General features: G+C 39.2%; 2 pseudogenes; both read right to left on the reverse strand.

Annotated features, from left to right (window-relative positions):
• Positions 1–3,746: 3,746 nt before the first annotated feature.
• On the reverse strand, positions 3,747–4,980 carry LOC103390521 (parkin coregulated gene protein homolog pseudogene; annotated as a pseudogene).
• A 5,480-nt stretch (positions 4,981–10,460) lies between these two features.
• Positions 10,461–11,353, reverse strand: LOC103390510 (dynein regulatory complex protein 8 pseudogene; annotated as a pseudogene).
• Between the last annotated feature and the right edge of the window lie 300 nt (positions 11,354–11,653).

Raw genomic sequence — 11,653 nt, forward strand, 5'->3', positions numbered from 1 at the left:
GGGGGGGGGGGGGGGGGGGGGGGGGGGGTTGTGAAAACATTTCTGTCCCCAAGGGCGGGCATGACAGAAAATAATTGACTGAAATAAAATGCTTTCTCATTCAAAGAAATATGCTGCCTTTGATGTATTTTACCACTCACCAACGATATAAATGCAAATAATGAATAAAATAAATATCAAAAATGTGTTAGTGTACTTGTAACAAACTGCAGTGCAATTCAAACGAACATGGATAGTATGATTAGTATACTCTATGTTCAACTTAAACATGCAATCTCTGTTCCCTCCTCTCTCACAAAACGTGCTGAAAGTGAAACTATTTATGTTTGAGGACAAAGCACTGTCGTACTAGGCGAGCATTACAAAAAAAAATGTTACTCTCAGAGGATCTTTTCTTGCAGTGCAACGTGGTCGCAGTAATATACCGCAGCAGCAAGTTGTGCTTTTCTTCTGTTTGTGCTTAAATTCATTTGGACCTATAAGGTTTTCATTTCATTAAGAACAGTTGGCGTACTGAGATTAAAACACACATCTACTGTTTCAATTCCATATAACTTAATAAAAAGGCTTTGGAATAACTAAATGCAGAGGTGCTATTGTAAATTTTTAATCATGATGCGCTGCTGTTTGCTAAAGGTCTAAATGAACATTTTCAATGTGCTTAATTTAGATGGGAATCCGTAACGGTTCCGTAATGGTTCCATCCTCCACAGTGCAGCGTGCAGGAGAGGTTCAAAGCCAGGTCAATCAAATAAAGAGAAACAACAGAGGTGAATGTTATCTGTTGTCTCTGCATTTGTATTTTCTTATTTTCAATACACATAGAAAGACTGCCAGTTCTTACTAGGAACGTCCAATATTAATGTTTTGTCAATATCCCATAAGCCATTATTTCCCAAAGACAAATACTGTCTATTGACTTGGGTCGCTAAGTTTTGTAACTTTTGAAATAAGGCTCCCCAGAAAACGTTTGGGAAACGATATCTACCATAAGCAGATCCCAACACTTATCAACCAATATCAACCCATACTATTATATCCAGGCATTTTTTTCCACACATTATTGTGATGTCCCCCTATAGCCATTCCACAAATTGACATTCTCTGGCCAAAATAAGGACGCTAGTTCAAATCATAATCCTGACAATGTCCATTACAACTAGGACAAATCTAACTTGCTCACAAATTGTCAAAAAAAAATTACATTTCCTATACTAGTGTTTCCCAAACTTTTTTTTCTGGGGACCCATATTTTAAAAGTCTCAAACATTCGCAACCCAAGTCAATAGACTTCATCCATTTTCATCCGCTTTTCCGTTACCGGGTCACGGGGGCAACAGTCGCCACCCAAATCACATTGCACTGTACCAACCCGACCTAAACCTTGCTGCGGGTGGTGAGTCCACTGGAAGGTACCAACCGCCCTAACCGGGATTCGAACTTGCCCAGGAGATGAACCCTCGGCTTCCACACCAATGACAGAGACATTGCCTATGGGCCAAAGAGCCACTTTTGAGATACAGACATCCTCAGTCCTGAGCACACTAAACTCCAACAAAGCTTTAGCCATGTTGCACACATAGTCCCTTACAACTACATGCACCTTTTCCTTGTTGATTTTCCACATTGCAAACATCTTTTCAAAGGAACATTGCTGAACATTGATTGTTTGTGCCGTGTGAATACGAAACTGGCGTTCAGGGTCAAGCATCTGGAGGATGCGCAATGAGGTGAATCAATCCTTCAGGGTCTGGAAGGCAGCATCAGCCAGTTGGATGTCAAAGGGTGAGCCTTGACGCTTATGCAGCCTGTGGCGTCACTGGCTTGAGGTGGCCAAGAAGCTGTACATAGTCTGGACGGATCACAAGAACCCGGAGTACTTGCAATCAACTCAGAGCCCGAATTCACGCCAGGCGAAGTGGGTCATCTTCACAAGATTCTGTTTTCTCTCATCTTATCGGGCAGGATCAAGCAACAGCAAACCGGACACTCTCTCCCGGCAGATTACAGGCACAGGGTTCGGGACACCATTTTGCCACCGGCTTGCCTACTAGCTCCTTTTACCTGGGACATTGAGCAAAGAGTCGAGGCAGCATTTTGGGCCAATTTTGCCTTGACTGGTGCTGCGATGGTTCTGGTGGCCATCTTTGATGAAGGATAGTCATCATTTGATCTTTGTGGACAGGTTCAGCAAGATGCTGATGTTGCTTTGCCTAAGCCCCCTTCTGCCAAGAAGACACATTCTTTTCCATGTGTTCAAGATTCGTGGTCTTCCTCTCAATGTCGTCCAAGTTCACTTAAGTGTTCTGGAGGGAATTCTGTTCACTGATTGGGGCCACAGTAAGTCTTCCTCGGGATCCACCCTCAGTCTAATGGGCATACCGAGAGGGCGACCATGCGCTACATCACTTCTGAACACCCTTCTGCCTGGTCTGAACATCTTATGTGGGAGTCCTTTCATTGGAAAGGGAGGTCACCTGTCCCTCTTTTATTTGGCAGTGCAGAAGAACGTGGTCCCGGGCCCGTATTGCTCTGTTAAGGGCCAGAAAAGACGAATACAGAACTCCCTGGCGGCAGGGCCTTAAATACTTCTCTCTACTTGTCTCTAGTCTTCTATATCCCATAAGCCCTCCCATTACTCTTTTGGCTTGAGTAGTTATGTGACTTGACAGTAAATGTTGATATTCAATAGTCTGCCATCCACATTGCTTCATGTGATTTAAAGTTAGTGCCACCTCAATACTCATCAGCTACCCAATAATCATTACTTTATTTGAGTACAACTTGAATGGACAGATAATACTTTATGATTTATACAGTATAACAAATACAAAATGTTAACACGTGTAAATATCATCTAGTGTGTACCATACTTAATATACAATATATTAAATCCTCTCTCTTAACGGGCTGGTCCTGACACAAATAGTTAATGACAATGATAATGCCAATTATTACCCGCCTCACAAATGTTGCACAGCAATTACAGTAGAAGCAGTATTAAACTTGCGGGTTATGGTAGCTTAGCAACTTATTCATTTAAATAATAGTTTTGATTTTTTTTAATGTGTTTACTAGTCATCTAGCAAACAGGCAGTAGTCAGATTGTTGCTACACTGAACGTGAGCTGCATACCAAATTTAAGCTTGATAAGCGACATTTTAAATGTTGAACTCATTGATGATCGTTATTACTCCGAGAGGGTAACAAGAATTTATCCACGCTAAGCTAGCCGTAAATACTCCTGGATAGAATCTGACCACATTCTTTTGGCATGCATGACACAATCTACCTTTACCTTGCAATACAGCAATATTGTCCTAACTTGTGTTTTGTTGACTGTAACATAAATGACTCTTGAGTAATCATAACATCAAAACAGTGATACAAAAATAACAGTTATAGTAGCTATCCAAGTGTAATGTATAACATGTACTATTTAATACATTTTATGGCGTTTGTGAACAAATATTTGAACCTATGTTCCACAATGAGGGAGCAGTGGAAATGTGTATGAAAGAAAAACACGTTCTTTTGTGTTCATACCCTTAGAAAAACATCATTACTGAGAGATAGAAATCACAATAAGTACTTTTGGAGTAGAAATATGTGTACATGCTTTTCATTTTGAGTGCTGATTTTCTACTTAAATCTATATTTCAAATAAATCAGGTATGCTTTCATTATTTGACGATGAGATATTTGTACATGCAAGAATGTTAAGTTTAGGGGTGTGGTTTTTTTTGCAGATTGGAGAATACAGTGTGCCTTTAATATTAAAACTACTCTTATTCAGGTACGGCACACTGGTAGGATATGTGCAACAGCTTTTCTTTTACATTTAATGAATCCACCATTATTATATAAGTGAGTCTGTTTGTCCTCAAGATCATTTAAGTCATCCTTTGAGTCTACTATGGTCTTTTTCAATGACATACTTTAAAAAACAAATCTTGTATCTTCACTGTTTTAGTCCTGTTATTTCCACTTGTATTCTTCTAAATATATTTGCGTCAGTCCAAATGTAATCTACTTTCATTGGAGTGGTCCACACTGAATGTTTACTCAGGTGTCCAGTAGTAGAATGTAATGTGTACATTGTGCTCCTTGCTAGTCTTTCTTGTTCTACCTGCTCCAATTTGGAGTCTGTTCAGTTGCTTAGCATTTTTATCAGACCTGTATTGCAAGGCTAAAAAAACCCAGAAGAGCAAAGATCCAGAAATGGGAACGAGGATCAAGGAGAGAAAGTGTCATTGCTACTCCCTCATTGGCTCAGGCAGGACTCATAGGTGGGCACCATATTTTTGATGTTGACGAAGGCATCTTTTCCACCAAAGCGCTCCATTATCTCCAGAGTCTCTTGTATCAAGTCACCAATATTTTGTCCCTTCCTCTGGCTGTAGTCAATGCCATCACCAGTAATGATGTTTTTGTTCTTAAATAGGTTGAAAATAGGCAGAATGTTTTTGAAGTATGGTACCAGCGCTTTTCCTACCATGTCTGCAGACATGACCAGGTGCTGCAGGACTTTAAGGGTAGTGCTGATCACTTGTAGATTCCTTGTGTTCAGGGCTTTCTTAATAGGAATGATAAGCCAAGGAATGGTGGGCAAGATTTTTTCTGCCCCATGATCAAGCAGGTCATGGACACCTTGGCGGGCGAAAAGCTCATAGGGATGATCAGTCTCACGTAAGCCATCAAAAAAGAGAGGAAGATAATAGTTGTAGTCCAGCCACTTCATATCTACTCTCCATATTATGTGATTACGAATGCCCCCATGTGACACCATCACTGGAAGGAGCCCACGCTCATACACTTTGCGAAAAGTGGTTGGTTCATAGGGGCGTTCCCTGAATGAACCTGCAGATGGGGGACCGACCACCACATAACCCTTCATGTTGGCCTGCACAGTAAAGCCTTGTGCCGTCTGTAACTTATCGATAGAAGCTGTTTCATTAGACATGGCTGGTGTATAATAAAAGCTGCTCCTACTTCTTTTACAAATATGCTATTCTTCCTCATGACATCACTGAACCACCATCGGTAGATAAAAGGCGGAATCGCGTTTGAAAGGCAAATGTTCTACGACCATGTTCTACAAGTTTTTTCAATTAACTTTTGTGGCAGCAAGTATGTATTGTTTTTGCCTCATTCTGGGAAATTCCATTATGCACGATTCATCTGTAAAAATGGATGTTACTATTTTACCTAGGCTTTTCGGGGGACATTGACGTTTGCAAAGCATAAGGTTCATAAGGGCAGCTTAATGTATTTGTCTGTAGTTTTATTAATATATTGTCTAATGTGTGATACAAAATATTATTCATTTTTGTTGGAAACAGCTGTCCAATAACTAGCAATAAAATAAAATAACTTAGTGTCCTCACAGTGATGTTTGCACTATTTCCCACAGGCCGTCTTTATAAGTCTGCTTTCCAACTCATTGCACCTTTATTGAAACCCAACATAAAGAAGTATCAGTGTTGTTACTCGGCACCCTTGAGCACATACATAAAGATATTTGCACTTTAATATTCTATAAATGGTTGTTGAGCCAACCTTTTTTTTGATATTTTCAGAGAGATTTAATCTGAGCCCTCTTGAAGTCAGGCAAGGCATGCCATGTGACGTTCCATATGGGCATTTTCCAGATGCAGTGAACAACAGAACTTTTTTTTTTTTGTATTAAGAAATGATGGCATGGGCAGTGGCAGAGCCCTGTGTCCGAGGGTGGTGGTTGGTGGAGGGGTGTAGTAGAGTGTCTGTCTTGTGGTTGCTACAGGGGGTGGGTGGGGCTTACCCCGGGTGACCTGTTTCCAGAGGTCTCCGAAGAGCAAGAGGGAGTCTTTGTGGCTTTGTGCAAGCCGGGCATTGTGCTGGGCATTAGAGGCCGGGCCTGTGCGATAACCTCCTTTGAAGCAGAGATTAAAAAATGATCTTAAATTTTAACTATGTTTGTGATTTCTATGAGCTAAATCAACAACTTACTTTTTTGAATTTATTTGTAATATTTATGTACAGTATGTGTGTATATATATAAATAAGACTATGTCTATATATAGATATAAAATATATATGTATAAATAGATATATATATATAAATATATAGGTAACACTGTGGTATAAAACTGGAAATACACACATTTCAATCTGATGACGGACCAAATTTGACGTCAAACAAACAAAACAAACAAACAAACAAACAAAAAAAAAACACATTGCAAAACAGATTACATTTGTTGCAACTGACTGAGAACTGAAAGCGAGAAGTGAAAGAAAGAGCTGGACCGCAATAACAAAGCATTGGCCCAAAAAATGATTTGTTCCTCTAGGGTGGAGAAGGGAAAAACGAGGAGACAGAAGGAGGAGAAAAACAGCAAGATATAAATAGGTATATGTCCACTATTACAGTTAGACTACTATTAGAGTAAAATAATGATTCATTTGTAAACTCATGTTGAAGATTGTTGTGTTCATTTTGTGCCATTTAATTATTAATAACAAGTACATTGATTTATTTTTTAACAGTTTATGTTATACAAGACCCAATGCAAATGGAATTGGGTTTATTTTGCAGGAGATTGCGTGTGTTTCAAGTTTTAAAAACAAATATTACACTAACTTCTTCACTGCAAATGCCGTGTTGGTATTGATATTTTTTCTTACATTGAAATAAGTCACCATTACACACATAAACATCGCTCTGAATGTTTTGTAAACATGTAGTAAATGCAACTTCAGACAATGCTGATGTGGTGTTGTTTTTTTTTTTTTTTTCTTCTTCTTTTTTTTGGCATGGCTTGAGTTTTTTCTGCTGTTTTCTTCTTGTTAAAGCTGCACTGAATCTGGAACTAATGAGCCAGATAACTGGAGGGCGTGGCCTCCAATTGAGGAAGGACAATATTTAAGCTCTAACTTCACACTAATTCAGTGCCAGAGCGTCTTACTCTGCTAGTGGTAACGCCCCTGTCATTTGACTAACTTGTTGGATGTTCTTGTACTTCAAAGGAATTCCTGTCCTTTTGGGGTTTTTTTGCTTCTAGTTTTTGGCTTTTGATTCTGGTGGGTTTTTTTGCTTCTAGTTTTTGGCTTTCATCCTGGTCCTTTTTGGAGTTTTTTCACCTAGGATTTTGCCACCGCTGCCACTTGTGAATAGAGAACCTTGCATCACATGGAGATTAGCCACATAGAGTCATAGCACACTCTTACTGGATCTTGAAACCTTCACCTCCCAGAGACTTTTTGCACTTTTACCTGTGAAGAAACTAAACCTTGTTACTTACCATTGTTCTCTTAGTTGTCTGCTTCTCGGTCATCTCTCCTAGGTTGTATTAAACAATTCATAACAGGTGATGATCAGTGCTTAACTTTCACAACTTACCCTATCAAATAAACAAGCACCTGATGCATAGGCATTCATGGTCCCCAAAGAAAAGTCTGCTTAGGGTTTTCATGCAGGCTTTGATCAGCCCTGTTCACAAACAGACAGATAGTCATTATTGCCGCTCATGGAACTTATCGAGGAAATCACAATTTGTAAAGACCATACAAAAATGTCTTAAAGGAACAAAGCCGAAAGAAAAAGAAGATACAAAAATGTCTTGATTGAGCAGTTAGTTCAGATGGGTAAACATAAATCAAATTACATGGATGTTACCTGTGGGATACCACAGTTGAAACAGAAATGTTGAATTGAAATTGGATGGCTTTAATGAGTATAGCTGCAATACAGTCAAACACAGTTTACAAAAAGTAATCAAATTTACTATAACACTATTTATGTGAATAAAAGCTGTTAAATACATGGTTTGGTGTGTTGGAGAGAGAGAGAGAGAGAGAGATCACACCGTGGGGTTTCCTCAAGACAAAGGACTTTGTTGGAGTTTGACCTAATCCTGATACCTTATAACAGGGTTGTCAAACTCAAATTCGCAGTGGAATGAAGTCACAGGCCAAACTCAATGTTTATTGAAAAATTGACTGGAAATGTATGTGTTTTCCCTTCTCTCCAGATATGTAATGAATTTTTTCATGTGGAAACAAACTTTTTCCTTTTTAATGTAAATCTATTTTCACAGGCCAACAAAACAACCAAAAATGTTTGTGCTATAATATTACATACATCGCTAATACTACAAATCCTGCCAGTATATAGCGGCTATATAATGGCATCCCAGCTCTAATAGACATTTGGTATGATCTTGCAGCCCAAATGTAATTACACCAGCACACAGCAGCAGCACACACACACACAAACTTTCAGAGATGGCGAATACAGACACTACTTTAAACTCGTCGAGGTAAAAGGTAAAAATGTACATGTTCAGTGAACATTATGTCCCAGAGTAAAAAGTTTGTCCACGTCCGATGTAAACAACTCCAATTTAATGAAGCACATCTCGACGGCAGATGCTTCTACTACGTTGTCAACTAGTGACGTGCGGGGAGTACATAAAAAACAAAAATAACAAATTAATATTAATATTCTCCACTAATCTGTGTTAAAGATGCATTTTCAGTATGACTCTACACATTTTTGACATTTGATTAGTAAAAATCGCTGAATTTGAGTATTTCGCGATCAAATACAGAGCAGAAATCCCAATTGAGGCCAGTAGAGAACTGTGCCTCATATCTCACTGCGCGATCCAATACAAACTGGGTCGCATGACACGCGCCCGTTTCTGTTCCTCAGCATATCGCCAATATGAACTTTACAGAAATATTCGTTCTATAGCATGACTCTGTCTAGGCTTGGGGACCCTCTATACTCTAATTTGTTTACAGTAAATATAAATTACTTAGACACAAGAAGTGTGCTCTATCCATTTGTATAAAAGAGACGTTCTTTGTAGAACAAATATGTTCCTGTGTATATGTATGTGTGAGAGATTGGTCCCTGCTGATCTTACATGAAGGTGCAGAGAAAAGTCAGCAGGAGAGGCAGGCAGCACTGTGCCTCACCACAGGGGGACGTTTAAAGGTCAAAATTAAATCCGTGCAGCGCTCATCTCTATACTCTAATTTGTTTAGAGTAAATATGAATTGCTTAGACACAAGAAGGGTGCTCTATCCATTTGTATAAAAGAAATGTTCTTTGTAGAACAAATATGTTCCTGTGTATATGTTTGTGTTCGTGTAAGTGTCTTCTTTTTCTTTCGGCTATGTCCCTTTTTTCAGGGGTTGCCACAGCGAATCATTGATTTCCATATTGCCCTGTTCTCTGCATCTTCTCCTCTGACTCCAACTATCTGCATGTCCTCCCTCACTGCATCCATATATCTCCTCTTTGTCTCCTACCTGGTAGCGCCATCTCTAACATTCTTCTACCAATGTAACCACTGTCCCTCCTCTGCACGTGTCCAAACCATCTCAATCTGGCTTCTCTAGCTTTTTCTCCAAACCTTCCTGTCTGTGTTGTCCCTCTAATGACCTCATTCCTAATCCTGTCCAACCTTGTCACTCCTAAAGAGAACCTTCGCATATAAACCTCTGCCATCTCTAGCTCTGCCTCTCGTCTTCTGCCTATTGCTATTGCTGTCTCTAAACCATACATCATGGCTGGTCTCACCACTGTCCTGTAAACCTTTCCCTTCACCTTAGCTGACACTCTTTTATCACACATCACTCCTGACACCTTTTCTCCAGCTGTTCCATCCTGCCCGCACTCTGTTCTTCACCTCTCTTACCATAGTCTCCTCTGCTCTAAGTATAATTTATTTATTTTACACTAGAGAGTTTAAAGCACTTAAACAGTAACTCCACAGACCTACTGTTTTAGGATTTCAAACCTCAATCTCCATTCAAGGCTTTCGTTTTCAACACGATATTTTGATATCTGAATCCATTTCAGAGTCACTGAATTAATAAATGTTTGAGGTAGAACATAGACGGGTACACAGTCTGTTCATGCACCTGCCTTGCTAAAAAAAAGTCCATGATGTTGGAACATAGATGAGAATTGAGTCAGAGGTAAAGGACAGATGCACCCACAAAGAATGATCATGATTTCTGTGCTTTTATCTTTGTGTGCATCTTTCTTTTATTCATTCATGTGAGTACATCAGTGTTCTTTACAAATAAACAGGGTAAGTGATTTGTGAGAAAACATAATCTCAAAGATATTATATTTATTACAAACATACAGTACGTTTTGTGACAATTTTGTCTGGTGTTTAGCCGTGAGATTTTTCCAATGTGAAATATTTGTTGTTGCTCAAAAATGTTTCTAACTCTGATGTCTAATGAAAGAGCTTAACAATGGTGGTTTTAAAAGTATTCCTAATTGTGGAGCAGCATGCAAGGGTCTGCCTAAAGGGTAAAAAAGATCTGAAATCATAGCTCCTTAGTTAAAGACTACCACAAGACCTACAAGAATAAAGGGAGCCCTAGTATCTGTTTTAGTAATGAGAATAAAGGGAGCCCTAGTATCTGTTTAAGTAATGTACGTATTTTTTTTATTTTTTTTAGTTTGTGCATATTTATTCCGGATTTGTCAGCTTTTCTTTCCTACTTCTTATTTTTCAGTCATGCTTCATTTTGCCAACACAATAATTTTATGATCTATGAGGATGTGGAAAACCAAATTAATTTCTCTGGGGTGTTGAAATCTGCATTTTTCTTATATCCCTCCCCAGATCATTAGGGAGATGCTGCTCGCCAGCATTTACCTGAAGCTGGAGAGAGCAAGAGAGAGAGAGAGAGAGACTGACTGACTGACTCACACTCACCCACTCATCGGGATTGTGTGTGTGTGTGCATTTATTTTCTGTATATAGCAACGGCATACCAATGCGAACACAGTTCAAAGTCGATAGTCTTCAGAAGTCTGGATAAAACTGGTCTATCACATCTTTATAATAAAGTCTTTCGTCCTTGTTCTCAGCAAAGAGTTTTAGCATTCCAGCCATTTCGTCCTCAGTCAAGACATCCCCCTGCTTTGTCATATAGTCTGTCAGTTCTTTAGAATCCAGGTATCCCTTCTTGTCTCTGTCCAGTATCTGGAAGGCTTGAAGTAAAGCATGCTCAGGTATTGAGGGAAACTTGTTCTCGAGCAGAACTTGGGTCATGGCTGGGAGAAACACTTCCAGATGGACATAGTCCATGTGTTTATCTTTAACCCCAGCAACAAATTGTTTTATTTCTTTCTGAGAGGGAATACAGCCCAGTAAATAGAAGATCTGGCCAACAGCTCTGATGTCGACCGTATCATCAGAGCTGTAGTCAAAGGTTTTGAATGTAGCTCTAATCTTTTTTTGGAGTGCTTCAATATCATTTCCATCTTGTGTGCTCTGTGCCATGTTTGTAACTGTGTTTAATGGCGGTTGTTTCCACACAGACGTTTTTTGCCAGCTCCCAGTTCCTTTTAAATTATGCTTTGCCTTTTATGTGGTGTGAGCTGGCTTAAAATAATTCATTTATGAATTGAATATTGCCTTTTATCTTTATTTTTGTTTGACATGATGTTGTGATATGTGGCTTCACCATAGACACCAGACAGACAATGATACAGACATCTTTTCAAGTCCTTTAGTTATTACGTCTCTTTATAGATAGCTTGGGTCCTTGCTGTCTGCTGTCTTGTAGCTCTGTTGTCACTCCTCTCTTCACTCTTGGTCCTGGCTCCTATTAATAAAGGACTGGCATCATAACT

Source organism: Cynoglossus semilaevis, chromosome 15, assembly GCF_000523025.1.
Source record: "Cynoglossus semilaevis isolate Cse_v1.0 chromosome 15, Cse_v1.0, whole genome shotgun sequence".
Classification (NCBI taxonomy): Eukaryota; Metazoa; Chordata; class Actinopteri; order Pleuronectiformes; family Cynoglossidae; genus Cynoglossus; species Cynoglossus semilaevis.